We start from the raw sequence: 15,029 nt of genomic DNA on the forward strand, positions 1-15,029 counted from the left end.
ATATAATGCTCCTCCCTCTCTCTGACTGTTGGGAGCTCAGCTCAGTGCTTCACTATGGATCTCTGTACCTGCTTCCATTGGTTGATTAATGAAGGTTTTATGATTACAATTAAGGTAGCCATCAATCTGACTACAAGGAAAGGCTAGTTTAGGCACCCTTTCCACTATTGCTTAGGATCTTTGTTGGGGTCATCCTTGTGAATTTCTGGGAATTTCCCTAGTGCCAGGTTTCTTGTTAGCCCCCCAAAGGCTCCCTCAATCAAAATATCTCTTTCCTTGCCCTCAGTCCTTCCCCCATCCTGACCATCTCATTTCCTCACATTCTCTTCCCCACTCCCTTTCACCCTCATACTCCCAATTTTTCAGGATAGTCCACCTGTCTCTTTGTACCAATACCATTTTTTTTAAAGAATTACTGTAGCTCTTTAATAGAGCTTGATGTCAGGGATGGTGATATCTCCAGAAGTTGATTTATTGTACAGAATTGTTTTGGTTATCCTGTTTTTTCTTTAGTTTATCCATATGAAGTTGAATATTTCAAGATCTGTGAAGAATTGTGTTGCGATAGAAGGGGATTGCACTGAATCTTTAGATTGCCATTTTTATTATGCTGATCCTGCTTATCCTTTTTCTGATATCTTCTTCAAATTCTTTCTTCAAAGACTTAAAGTTCTTATCATACAGGTCTTTCACCTCTTTGGTTAGGGTTACCCCAAGATATTTTATGTTATTTGTGGTTATTGTAAGTGGTGATATTTCTCTGATTTCTTTCTTAGCCCCTTTATCATTTGTATATAGGAGGGCTGCTATTTTTTTTAGTTGATCTTGTATCCTACCACTTTAATGAAGGTATTTATCAGCTGTATGTGTTCCCTCATATAATATTTGGGGTCACTTATGTATACTATTATATCATTAGCAAATAGCAAAAGTCTGGCTTCTCCCTTTCTAATTTGTATCCCCTTGATCTTTTTTACTCTAGCCAGAACTTCACGTACTATGTTGAATAGATATGGAGAGAGTGGGCAGGCAGCTTTGTCTTGTTCCTGATCTTAGTGGAATTGAATTTAGTGGTGTTGAGTTTCCATTTAATATTGGCTGTCAGCTTGCTGTATATTGCCTTTATTATGTTTAGCTACATTCCTTGAATCCCTAATCTCTCTAAGACCTTTATTCTTGAAGAGGTGTTGGAGTTTGTTGAATGCCTTTTCAGCGTCTAATGAGATGATCATATGGTTGTTTTTTATATGGTGGATAACACTGATAGATTATCATATGTTGAACCATCCCTGCATCTCTGGGATGAGGCCTCCTTGATCAGGTTGGTTGGATGATCTTTTTGCTGTATTCTTGGATTTGGTTTGCCAGTATTTTATTGAGTATTTTTGCATCATTGTTCATGAGGGAGATTGTCTGTAATTCTTTTTCTGAGTTGAGTCTTTTTGTGGTTTGGGCTTCAGGGTAGTCTCATAAATGGTTTGGGCATAATTGTAGTCTCATAAAAAGAGTTTGGCAACATTCCTTCCATTTCTATTATATGGAACAATTTGAGGAGTATAGGTATCAGCTCTTCTTTGAAGTTCTGGTAGAATTTTGCTTTGAAACCATTGGGCTCTGGGCTTTTTCTTTTTCTTTTCTTTTCTTTTTTTGGTTGGGAGACTTTTGATGACTGAGTCTTCAGGGGTTATAGGTTTATTTAAATTGTTTAACTGGTCTTTATTTAATTTTGGTATGTGGTACCTATTCAGAAAATTGTCCATTTGTTTTAGATTTTCTAATGATTCTCTGGATTTCCTCAGTGTCTTTTGTTATGTCCCTTTTTCATTTCTAATTTTGTTAATTTGCATATTATCTCTCCGCCTTTTGATTTGTTTGAATAAGGGTTTGTCTATCTTGTTGATTTTTATCAAAAACTCAACATTCGTTTCATTGATTCTTTGTATTGCTTTCTTTGTTTCTATTCTCTTGATTTCAGGCCTCAATTTGATTATTTCCTATTTCTACTCCTTCTGGATGAGTCTGATTCTTTTTCTCTAGAGCTTTCAGGTGTGCTGTTAAGTAAATAGTGTGAGATTTCTCCACTTTTTAAAAATGTAAGTACTTAGTGCTGTAAACTTTCTTTTTAGCACTGCTTTCAAAGTGTCCCATACGTTTGGGTAGGTTGTACATTCATTTTTGTTGTATTCTAGAAAGTCTTTAATTTCTTTCTATTTCTTTATTGACCCAGGGGAATTGAGCACTGCTCACTTTCTATGAGTTTGTAGGCTTTTTGCAATTAGTGTTGTTGTTGAATTCTGACTTTAAGCCATAGTAAGCCTATAAGATACAGGGGTTTATTCCAATTTTTTTGTAACTGTTGAGGTTTGCTTTGTTGCTGAGTATGTGGTCAATTTTGAAGAAGGTTCCAAGATGTGCTGAGAAGAAAGTATATTCTTTTGTGTTTGGGTGGAACGTTCTATAGATGTCTCTTAAGATGTCCATTTGAGTCATGACATCTGTTAGTATTCTAATTTCTCTGTTAAGTTTCTGTCTGACTGACTTGTCCACTGGTGAAAGTGGGGTGTTGAAGTCTCCCAATATTAGTGTGTGGGGTTTGATGTATGATTTTAACTTTAATAATGTTTCTTTTATATATGTGGATGTTCTTGTAGTTGAGGCATTGATTTTAAGAATTGAGACTTCATCTTGATGTAGTTTTCCTGTGATGAGTATGAAGCGTCCTTCTCTATCTCTTTTGATTGATTTTAGTTTGAAGTCTATTTCTTTTTTTTTATTAAAAATTTCCACCTCCTCCCCTCCTCCCATTTTCCGGCACCTCCCCCCACCTCTCCCCCTCCCTCTGCAGTCCAAAGAGCAGTCAGGGTTCCCTGCCCTGTGGGAAGTTCAAGGTCCTCTCCCCTCCATCCAGGTCTAGAAAGGTGAGCATCCAAACAAACTAGGCTCCCTCAAAGCCAGTACATGCAGTAGAATCAAAACCCAGGGCCATTGTCCCAATTTTTGCCTGGCAATCTTGTCTACTTCCAATATCCAGGAGGATAACTATATGATTTTCTTTAGGTTCACCTTCTTATTTAGCTTCTCTAGGATCACGAATTATGGGCTCAATGTCCTATATTTATGGCTAGAATCCACTTATGAGTGACTACATACCATATTCATCTTTTGGGTCTGAATTACCTCACTCAGGATAGTGTTTTCTATTTCCATCCATTTGCATGCAAAATTCAAGTTGTCATTTTTTTTTTTACTGCAGAGTAGTACTCTAATGCGTATATATTCCATACTTTCTTTATCCATTCTTCCATTGAGGGGCATCTAGGTTGTTTCCAGGTTCTGGCTATTACAAATAATGCTGCTATGAACATAGTTGAACAAATGCTTTTGTAGTATGATAGGGCATCTCTTGGGTATATTCCCAAGGGTGGTATTACTGGATCCTGGGGTAGGTTGATTCGAGTTTCCTGAGAAACTGCCACACTGATTTCCAAAGTGGTTGCACAAGTTTGCATTCCCACCAGCAATGGATGAGTGTTCCTCTTACTCCACATCCTCTCTAGCATAGGCTATCATTGGTGTTTTTGAGTTTAGCCATTCTGACAAGTGTAAGATGGTATCTCAAAGTTGTTTTGATTTGCATTTCCCTGATCGCTAAGGAGGTTGAGCATGAGCTTAAGTGTTTTTTGGCCATTTGAAGTTCTTCTGTTGAGAATTCTCTGTTCAGTTCAGTACCCCATTTTTGATTGGGTTAATTAGCATTTTAAAGTCTAGTTTCTTGAGTTCTTTGTATAGTTTGGAGATCAGACCTTTGTCTGTTGCGGGGTTGGTGAAGATTTTCTCCCAATCAGTAGGTTGCCTTTTTGACTTGATAGTGTCCTTTGTTTTACAGAAGTTTCTCAGTTTTAGGAGGTCCCATATATTCAATTGTTGCTCTTATTGTCTGTGCTACTGGGATTATACGTAGGAAGTGGTCTCCTGTGTCCATGTGTCATAGACTACTTCCCACTTTCTCTTCTATCAGGTTCAGTGAGTTCAGATTAATATTGAGATCTTTAATCCATTTGGACTTGAGTTTTGTGCATGGTGATAGATATGAATCTATTTTCATTCTTCTACAGGTTGACATCCAGCTATGTTAAAGATGCTTTCTTTCTTCCATTGTATACTTTTAGCTCCTTTGTCGAAAATCAGGTGTTCATAGGTTTGTGGATTAATTTCCGGGTCTTCTATTCGATTCCATAGGTCGACTTCTCTGTTTTTATGCCAATACCAAGCTGTTTTCATTACTGTAGCTCTGTAATAGAGTTTGAAGTCAGGGATGGTAATGCCTCCAGAAGTTTTTTTTTTTATTGTATAAGATTGTTTTGGCTATCCTGGTTTTTTGTTTTTCCATATAAAGTTGATCATTGTTCTCTCAAGGCCTGTGAAGAATTTTGTTGGGTTTTTGATGGGGATTGCATTGAATTTATAGATTGCCTTTGGTAGAGCTGCCATTTTTAGCATGTTGATCCTACTCATCCAAGAGCATGGGAGATCCTTCCATTTTCTGGTGTCCTCTTCAATTTCTTTCTTCAAAGACTTAAAGTTCTTGTTAAATAGATCTTTCACTTCCTTGGTTAGAGTTACCCCAAGATACTTTGTGCTATTTGTGGCTACTGTAAAAGGTGACATTTCTCTGATTTCCCTCTCTGCTTCTTTATCCTTTCGTACTGGAGGGCTACTGATTTTTTGAGTTGATCTTGTAACCTGCCACATCACTGATGGTGTTTATCAGCTGTTGGAGTTCTTTGGTAGAGTTTTTGGGGTCGCTTATGTACACTATCATATCATCTGCAAATAACAAAAGTTTGACTTGTTCCTTTCCAATTTGAATCCCCTTGGTCCCCTTATGTTGTCTTATTGCTATTGCTAGAACTTCAAGCACTATGTTGAAGAGATATGGTGCGAGTGGACAGCCTTGTCTTGGTCCTGATTTTAGTGGAATGGCTTTGAGTTTCTCTCCATTTAATTTGATAATAGTTGTTGGCTTACTATATATTGCTTTTGTTATATTTAGGTGTGATCCTTGTATCTCTAACCTCTTCAAAACCTTTATCATAAAGGGGTGTTGAATTTTGTCAAATGCTTTTTCTGCATCTAATGAAATGATCATATGGTCTTTTCTTTCAGTTTATTTATATGATGGATTACATTGATCGATTTATGTATGTTGAACCAGCCCTGCATCTCTGGAATGAAGCCTAATTGATCATAATGGATAATTTTTTAAATGTGTTCTTGGATTCTGTTTGCCAGAATTTTATTGAGAATTTTTGCATCAATGTTCATGAGTGAGATTGGTCTGTAATTCTCTTTCTCTGTTTGGTCTTTGTGTGGTTTTGGAATCAGGGTGATTGTAGCTTTATAAAAAGAGTTTTGCAACTACTCTTCTGGTTCTATTATGTGAAACACATTAAGGAGTATAGGTATCAGCTCTTCTTGGAAGTTCTGATAAAATTTTGCATAAAACCATCAGGTCTTGGGCTTTTTTTTTTTTTGGTTGGGAGGTTTTTTTTTATGACAGGTTCAATTTCCTCACAACTTATAGGTCTATTTAAATTGTTCACCTGGTCTTGATTTAATTTTGGTAAATGGTACTTATGTTAAAACAAGCCCATTTCTTTTACATTTTCCAACTTTGTGGCATATCAGCTTTTGTAGTAAGACCTAATGATTCTCTGAATTTCCTCAGTGTCTGTTGTTATGTCCCCCTTTTCATTTCTGATCTTGTTAATTTGTATGTTCTCTCTCTGCCTTTTGATTAGTTTGGATAAAGGTTTGTCAATCTTGTTGACTTTCTCAAAGAACCAGATTTTTGTTTCATTGATTCTTTGGGTTGTTTACTGTGTTTCTATTTTGTTGATGTCAGCCCTCAGTTTGATTATTTCCTGTCTTCTTCTCCTCCTGGGTGAGTCTGCTTCTTTTTTTTTCTAGAGTTTTCAGCTGTGCTGTTAAGTCTCTAATGTGAGCTTTTTCTGTTTTTTTTTTTTTTTAATGTGGGCACTTAGAACAATGAACTTTCCTCTTAGCACTGCTTTCATAGTGTTTCATAGGTTTGGGCATGTTGTGTCTTTATTTTCATTGAATTCAAGGAAGACTTTAATTTCTTTATTTCTTCCTTGACCCAGGAGTGGTTCAGTAGTTGACTGTTTAGCTTCCATGCATTTGTAGGCTTTCTGGGGGTAGAATTATTGTTAAATTCTAACCTTATTCCACGGTGATCAGATAAGGCACAGGTGGTTACAATTTTTTTTTGTATCTGTGGAAGTTAGCTTTGTTACTGAGTATGTGGTCAATTTTCGAGGAAGTTCCATGAGACGCTGATAAGAAGGTATATCCTTTCCTACTTAGGTGGAATGTTCTATAGATATCTGTTAAGTCCATTTGATTCATTACCTCCATTAATTCTCTTATTTCCCTGTTAGGTTGCAGTCTGATTGACTTGTCCATTGGTGAGAGATCAGTGTTGAAGTTTCCTACTATTAGTGTGTGTGGTTTGATGTCTGCCTTGAGTTCTAGCGATGTTTCTTTTACATAAGTGGGTGCTTTTATATTAGGGGCATAGATAGTCAGGCTTGAGACTTCATCCTGATGAATTGTTCCTATTATGAGTATAAAATGTCCATCTCCATCTCTTCTGATTGATTTTAGTTTGAAGTCAATTTTGTTAGAAATTAGTATGGCCACACCCGCTTGTTTCTTAGGTCCATTTGATTGAAAAACCTTTTCCCAACCCTTTACTCTGAGGAGATGTCTGTCTTTGTGGTTGAGGTGTGTTTCTTGTAAACAGCAGAATGTTGGATCCTGTTTTTGCATTCAATCTCTTAGCCTGTGCCTTTCATGGTTTCCATAGAGAAGTCAGGTGTAAGTCTGATAGGTTTACCTTTATAAGTTACTTGACTTTTATCCTTTGCAGCTCTTAATATTCTTTCTTTAATCTGTATGTTTTGTGTTTTGATTATTATATTGTGAGGGGATTTTTTTTGATCCAGTGTATTTGGTGTTCTGTATGCTTCTTGAACCTTCATAGGAATATATTTCTTTAGGTTGGGAAAGTTTTCTTCTATAATTTTGTTGATTATATTTTCTGGACCTTTGAGCTGTAATTCTTCTCCTTCTTCTACCCCTATTATTCTTAGGTTTGGTCTTTTTATTGTGTCCCAGATTTCCTGGATGTTTTGTGATGAGAATTTGCTGAATTTGCTGTTTTCTTTGATCAGTGTGTTTATTTTCTCTATGGTGTCTTCAGCATCTGAGATTCTTTCTTCTATCTCTTGTATTCTGTTGGTTATGCTTGTCTCTGTTGTCTCTGTTTGTTTACCTAGATTTTCCCATATCCAGCCGGCCCTCTGTGTTTTCTTCATTGCCTCTATTTCAGTTTTCAAGTCTTGAACTGTGTCCATTATCTGTTTCATTGCTTTTTATTGGTTTCCTAGGGTATCTTTTACGAATTTACTCATTTCTTTGAACTTTTTGTTATTCTTCTCATCTATTTCTTTAAGGGAGTTTTTACCTCCTGTTTGAGGGACACTATTGCTTTCATAATGTCAATTTTTTCTACTTCTTTCGGATTAGGGTGTTCAAGTCTTGCTGCTGTATGTTCGCTAGGTTCTGGTGTTATCATGTGTTTTTCAGGTTGTTGGAGGAATTCTTGCCTTGGCGCCTGCCCATCTCTTCCTTCAAATGGATCTTCTGGTACAGGATCAGGGCCCCTTGCTGGCCAGGGACCTCACAGACAAAAGCCTTAGCTTTAAGCTTGAGGCTTAGTGAAACAAAGGAACTCCCGCCTGGTTGCACTGACACCCCGTCCCAGCCCCAAAATGGGCTGAGCTGGGGGATCTTCTGGCCCCGAGGAAGGGAAGGGGTGCCTGGGTGCAAGCTGGGATGGGATAGGAAGAGAGTGGCAGTAGCTGGTGAGAGCAGCCCCTGCAGAATGACCAGAAAGATTAGTGGGTTGAGGGATGTCCGTGCTCCATTTCCGGGGCTTCTGCCGCCGGTCAGGAACACATTCACCCCTCCGATGGATCTTCTGGTACAGGATCAGGGCCCCTTGCTTGCCAGGGACCTCGCAGACCTGAAGTATATTTAATTAGATATTAGGATAGTTATACCCATTTGTCTCTTAGGTACTTTTGGTTGGAAAACTTTTCCCAACCCTTTACTGTGAGGTAATGTCTATCTTTTTTTTTTAACTTTAATATCACTTTAATGGATATAAAAGCATGCAATTGGAAATTATATTTTCAGAAAAATGACCTTAACATAAACCAAAAAGGAGAGGGGCTCTGTTCCTGTGGAGGGGTAAGTGTATTGTTCCTGACCGCCACACAAGGCCGGTTAGGGAACACACAATACTCCCGCCACCCTTATCTCCCTGACTACTCCAAAGGGGCAGCTTCCCCAGCTAATCCCTCTCTCCTGCAACGCCATCCCAGCTTTCTGCCTGGAACCCTTACCCTCCCCTCTCCTTTTTTCGGGGCTTAAATTCCTCCATCTCAGCCGGGGTGGGCACCGCGGGCCAGGTTAGGCGGTGAGTGCAAAGGGGCTGGAGTCCCTTTGTTCCAAAAGCCGGCCTGCAGCAAGCCAAGACTGCAGGCAGGGGCACCTCTGACCAGCGAGGGGCTCTGTTCCTGTGGAGGGGTAAGTGTATTGTTCCTGACCGCCACACAAGGCCGGTTAGGGAACACACAATACTCCCGCCACCCTTATCTCCCTGACTACTCCAAAGGGGCAGCTTCCCCAGCTAATCCCTCTCTCCTGCAACGCCATCCCAGCTTTCTGCCTGGAACCCTTACCCTCCCCTCTCCTTTTTTCGGGGCTTAAATTCCTCCATCTCAGCCGGGGTGGGCACCGCGGGCCAGGTTAGGCGGTGAGTGCAAAGGGGCTGGAGTCCCTTTGTTCCAAAAGCCGGCCTGCAGCAAGCCAAGACTGCAGGCAGGGGCACCTCTGACCAGCGAGGGGCTCTGTTCCTGTGGAGGGGTAAGTGTATTGTTCCTGACCGCCACACAAGGCCGGTTAGGGAACACACAATACTCCCGCCACCCTTATCTCCCTGACTACTCCAAAGGGGCAGCTTCCCCAGCTAATCCCTCTCTCCTGCAACGCCATCCCAGCTTTCTGCCTGGAACCCATACCCTCCCCTCTCCTTTTTTCGGGGCTTAAATTCCTCCATCTCAGCCGGGGTGGGCACCGCGGGACGTACAGGCGGTGAGTGCAAAGGGACGGAAATCCCTTTGTTCTAAAGCCTGCCTGCAGCAACCTAAGGCTGCAGGCAAAGTGATTCCTGGATAGCAAGGGGCATTAATCCAGTAGCAAAAGACCCAGCGGAGGGAAGAGCCATTGGAGAGCATCTGAAGGAAGAGATGGGCAGGCACCAAGGCAAGAATTCCTCCAATAATCTGAAAAACAACACGAAAACACCAGATCCCAGCGATCTTATGACAGAAGGACTTGAACACCCTATACCGGAAGAAGTGGAAAACAGTGTCATTATAAAAGCAATAGAGTCTCTTAAACAGGGTATGAATAACTCACTTAAAGAAATAGAAGAGAAATATAACAAAAAGATGGAAGAAATGAGTAAAGAAATGGAAGACAAATATAACAAAAAGTTTGAAGAAATAAGTAAATTCGTAAATGATACCCTGGGAAACCAAGAAAAAATAATCAAACAGGTAATGGAATCAGTTCAAGAATTGAAAACTGAAATGGAGGCAGTGAAGAAAACACAAACCGAGGACCGGCTGGATATGGAAAATCTAGGTAAACAAACAGAGACTTCAGGAACAAGCATAACCAATAGAATACAAGAGATAGAAGAACGAATCTCAGATTATGAAGACACCATAGAGAAAATAAATGCCCTGACCAAAGAAAACAGCAAATCCAACAAATTCTCATCACAAAACATTCAGGAAATATGGGACATAATAAAAAAACCAAATCTAAGAATAATAGGAGTAGAAGAAGGAGAAGAATTGCAGTCCAAAGGTCCAGAAAATATATTCAACAAAATTATAGAAGAAAACTTTCCCATCCTAAAGAGTGATATTCCTATGAAGGTGCAAGAAGCATACAGAACACCGAATAGACTGGATCAGAAAAAAACATCCCCTCGCCATATAATAATCAAAACACAAAGCATTCAGATTAAAGAAAGGATATTAAGAGCTGCAAAGGAAAAAGGTCAAGTAACCTATAAAGGTAAACCTATCAGACTTACACCAGACTTCTCTATAGAAACCATGAAAGCCAGAAGGTCCTGGATAGAGGTACTGCAGAAACTAAGGGACCATGGATGCAAGCCCAGATTAATATACCCAGCCAAGCTTTCATTCACTATCAACGGAGAAAACAAAATATTCCAGGATAAAAACAAATTTAAACAATACGTAACTACTAATCCAGCCTTACAGAGAATATTAGAAGGAAAATTACATCCCAAGGAATCCAACATTGCCAACACTGACTACAATAACTCAGACATCTAGCGACCCTTCACTAGCACAACCCAAAGAAGGAAAACACATACACTCTACTACCTAAAAAAAAAAAAAAATGACTCGAGTCAATAACCACTGGTCATTAATATCTCTTAATATCAATGGACTCAATTCACCTATAAAGAGGCACAGACTTAGAGATTGGATACGAAAACAGGATCCAACATTCTGCTGTTTACAAGAAACACACCTCAACCACAAAGACAGACACCTACTCAGAGTAAAGGGTTGGGAAAAGGTTTTCCAAGCAAATGGACCTAAGAAACAAGCGGGTGTGGCCATTCTAATATCTAACAAAATCGACTTCAAACTAAAATCAATCAGAAGAGATGGAGATGGACATTTCATACTCATAACAGGAACAACTCATCAGGAAGAAGTCTCAATCCTGAATATCTATGCCCCTAATATAAAGGCACCCACTTATATAAAACAAACTCTTCTAGAACTCAAGGCAGTCATCAAACCACACACACTAATAGTAGGAGACTTCAACACTCCTCTCTCACCAATGGACAGGTCAATCACACAGAAACCAAACAGAGAATTAAGAGATTTATTGGAGGTATTGAATCAAATGGACTTAACAGACATCTATAGAACACTCCACCCAAATAGGAAAGAATATACCTTCTTCTCTGCAGTTCATGGAACCTTCTCGAAGATTGACCACATACTCGGTAACAAAGCGAACTTCCACAGATACAAAAAAATATTAGTAACCACATGTGTCTTGTCAGATCACCATGGATTAAAATTAGAATTCAACAACAATGCTAACCCCAGGAAGTCAACAAACTCATGGAAGTTGAACAGTCAACTACTAAATCACCCCTGGGTCAAGGACGAAATTAAGAAAGAAATTAAAGACTTCCTTGAATTTAATGAAAACAAAGACACAACATACTCAAACCTATGGGACACTATGAAAGCAGTGCTAAGAGGAAAGTTCATAGCAATAGGTGCCCAAATAAAGAAAACGGAGAAAGCACACATTGGAGACCTAACAGCACACTTGGAAGCTCTAGAAAAAAAAGAAGCTGATTCACCCAGGAGGAGTAGAAGACTGGAAATAATCAAACTGAGGGCTGAAATCAACAAAATAGAAACAGAGAAAACAATCCAAAGAATCAATGAATCAAAAAGCTGGTTCTTGGAGAAAATCAACAAGATTGACAAACCCCTATCCAAACTAATCAAACGGCAGAGAGAGAACGTGCAAATTAATAGGATCAGAAATGAAAAGGGGGACATAACCACAGACACAGAGGAAATTCAGAGAATCATTAGATCTTACTACGAAAGTTTATATGCCACAAAGTTGGAAAATGTAAAAGAAATGGACATTTTTTTAGATAAGTACCATATACCAAAGTTGAACCAAGAACAGGTGAACAATCTAAATAGACCTGTTAGTCGCGAAGAATTAGAAGCTGTTATCAAAAATCTCCCTACCAAAAAAAGCCCAGGACCAGATGGTTTCAATGCAGAATTCTACCAGAACTTCCAGGAAGAGCTAATACCTATACTCCTTGACGTATTCCACAATATAGAAACAGAAGAGTCATTGCCTAACTCCTTTTATGAAGCTACAGTTACTCTAATACCAAAACCACACAAAGACACAACCAAGAAAGAGAATTACAGGCCAATCTCACTCATGAACATTGACGCGAAAATTCTCAATAAAATACTGGCAAACCGTATCCAAGAGCACATTAGAAAAATTATCCATTATGATCAAGTCGGCTTCATTCCAGAGATGCAGGGCTGGTTCAACATTCGCAAATCTATCAATGTAATCCATCATATAAATAAACTGAAAGAAAAAAACCATATGATCATCTCACTAGATGCTGAAAAAGCATTTGACAAAATTCAACACCCATTTATGATAAAGGTGTTGGAGAGACTGGGGATACAAGGATCATACCTAAATATAATAAAAGCAATATACAGCAAGCCGACAGCTAACATCAAACTGAATGGAGAGAAACTCAAAGCCTTTCCACTAAAATCAGGAACGCGACAAGGCTGTCCACTCTCTCCATACCTCTTCAATATAGTGCTTGAAGTTCTAGCAATAGCAATAAGACAACATAAGGAGATCAAGGGGATTCAAATTGGAAAGGATGAAGTCAAACTTTCGTTATTTGCTGACGATATGATAGTTTACATAAGTGACCCCAAAAACTCTATCAAAGAACTCCTACAGCTGATAAACACCTTTAGTAACGTGGCAGGATACAAGATCAACTCCAAAAAATCAGTGGCCTTCCTATACACAAAGGATAAAGAAGCAGAGAGGGAAATCAGAGAAACATCACCTTTCATGATAGCCACAAATAGCATAAAATATCTTGGGGTTACTCTAACCAAGGAAGTGAAAGACCTATTTGACAAAAACTTTAAGTCTTTGAAGAAAGAAATTGAGGAGGATACCAGAAAATGGAAAGACCTCCCCTGCTCTTGGATTGGGAGAATCAACATAGTAAAAATGGCAATTCTACCAAAAGCAATCTATAGATTCAATGCAATCCCCATCAAAATCCCATCAAACTTCTTCACAGACCTTGAGAGAACAATAATCAAGTTTATATGGCAAAACAAAAAACCCAGGATAGCCAAAACAATCTTATACAATAAAGGAACTTCAGGAGGCATTACCATCCCTGACTTCAAACTCTATTATAGAGCTACAGTATTGAAAACAGCTTGGTATTGGCATAAGAACAGAGAAATCGACCTTTGGAATCGAATAGAAGACCCGGATATTAACCCACAAACCTATGAGCACCTAATTTTTGACAAGGGAGCTAAAGGTATACAATGGAAGAAGGAAAGCATCTTTAACAAATGGTGCTGGCATAACTGGATGTCAACCTGTAAAAAAATGAAAGTAGATCCATATCTATCACCATGCACAAAAATCAAGTCCAAATGGATTAAAGACATCAACATTAATCCGTCCACTCTGAACCTGATAGAAGAGAAAGTGGGAAGTAGTCTACAAGATATAGGCACAGGAGTCCTCTTCCTAAGTAGGACCCCAGCAGCACAGACAATAAGAGAAACAATGAATAAATGGGATCTACTGAAACTGAGAAGCTTCTGTAAAGCAAAGGACACTGTCAGTAAGACAAAAAGGCTGCCTTCTGACTGGGAGAAGATCTTCACCAACCCCTCATCAGACAAAGGTCTGATCTCCAGAATATACAAAGAACTCAAGAAACTAGGCACTAAAACTCTAATTAACCCAATTAAAAAATGGGGTACTGATCTGAACAGAGAATTCACAACAGATGAACTTCGAATGGCCAGAAGACACTTAAGGTCATGCTCAACCTCCTTAGCGATCAGGGAAATGCAAATCAAAACCACTTTGAGATACCATCTTACACCTGTCAGAATAGCTAAAGTTAAAAACACCAATGATAGCCTATGCTGGAGGGGATGTGGAATGAGGGGAACACTCATCCATTGTTGGTGGGAATGCAAACTTGTGCAGCCACTTTGGAAATCAGTGTGGCGGTTTCTCAGGAAACTGGGAGTCAACCTCCCTCAGGACCCAGCAATTCCTCTCTTGGGAATATACCCTAGAGATGCCCAAACATACTACAAAAGCGTTTGTTCAACTATGTTCATAGCAGCACTATTTGTAATAGCCAGAACCTGGAAACAGCCTAGGTGCCCCTCAATAGAAGAATGGTTAAAAAAGGTGTGGAACATATACACATTAGAGTTTTACTCAGCGGTAAAAAATAATGACATCTTGAATTTTGCATGCAAATGGATGGACATAGAAAACGCTTTACTGAGTGAGGTAAGCCAGACCCAAAAAGAGGAACACGGTATGTATTCACTCATAAGTGGATTCTAACCATAATTAAAGGTCTTTGAGCCTATTATTCGTGATCCTAGAGAAGCTAAATAAGAAGACGAACCTGATGAAGATTATTTACCTATCCGCCAGGAGGTAGGAAATAGTCAAGAGTCCCAGGTAACCTTGGGTGCATGGGGGGGGGTGGTGGGAGGGTTGTTGGAAGGGGAGAGGGTTAGAGAGAAGGGAGTAGGGGAGGAATGGAGAAAGCTCGGTTGACCGGGATGGGGGGAAGGGAGGAAGGATGAATGTGGGATCAGGGAAGAATATATTTCAACTAAGGGAGTCATATTAGAGTTTACAGGAAACTTGATTATATATGGGATCCCAGGTCCAAGGAGAGATCCCCAGATTGTTCTCTTGACAGAGGAGGGGGTGCCTGAACCAGCCTTGGCCCGTGACCATACTGATGAATATTTTGCTTATCACCATAGATCCCTCACCTGGCGTTGGATGACGATACAGATGGAGGCCCGCGTTGGAGCACCGAACTGAGCCCCCCAAGTTCCAAACGAGGAGCAAAAGGAGGAAGAAAATGACGAAGGACTGCGAGGGATACTATCACCCACTGATACAAGGGGTCGGATCTAATGAGAGTTTACCAAGGCCAG

This window comes from Myodes glareolus, chromosome 19 (assembly GCF_982192425.1).
Source record: "Myodes glareolus chromosome 19, mMyoGla1.1, whole genome shotgun sequence".
NCBI lineage: Eukaryota > Metazoa > Chordata > Mammalia > Rodentia > Cricetidae > Myodes > Myodes glareolus.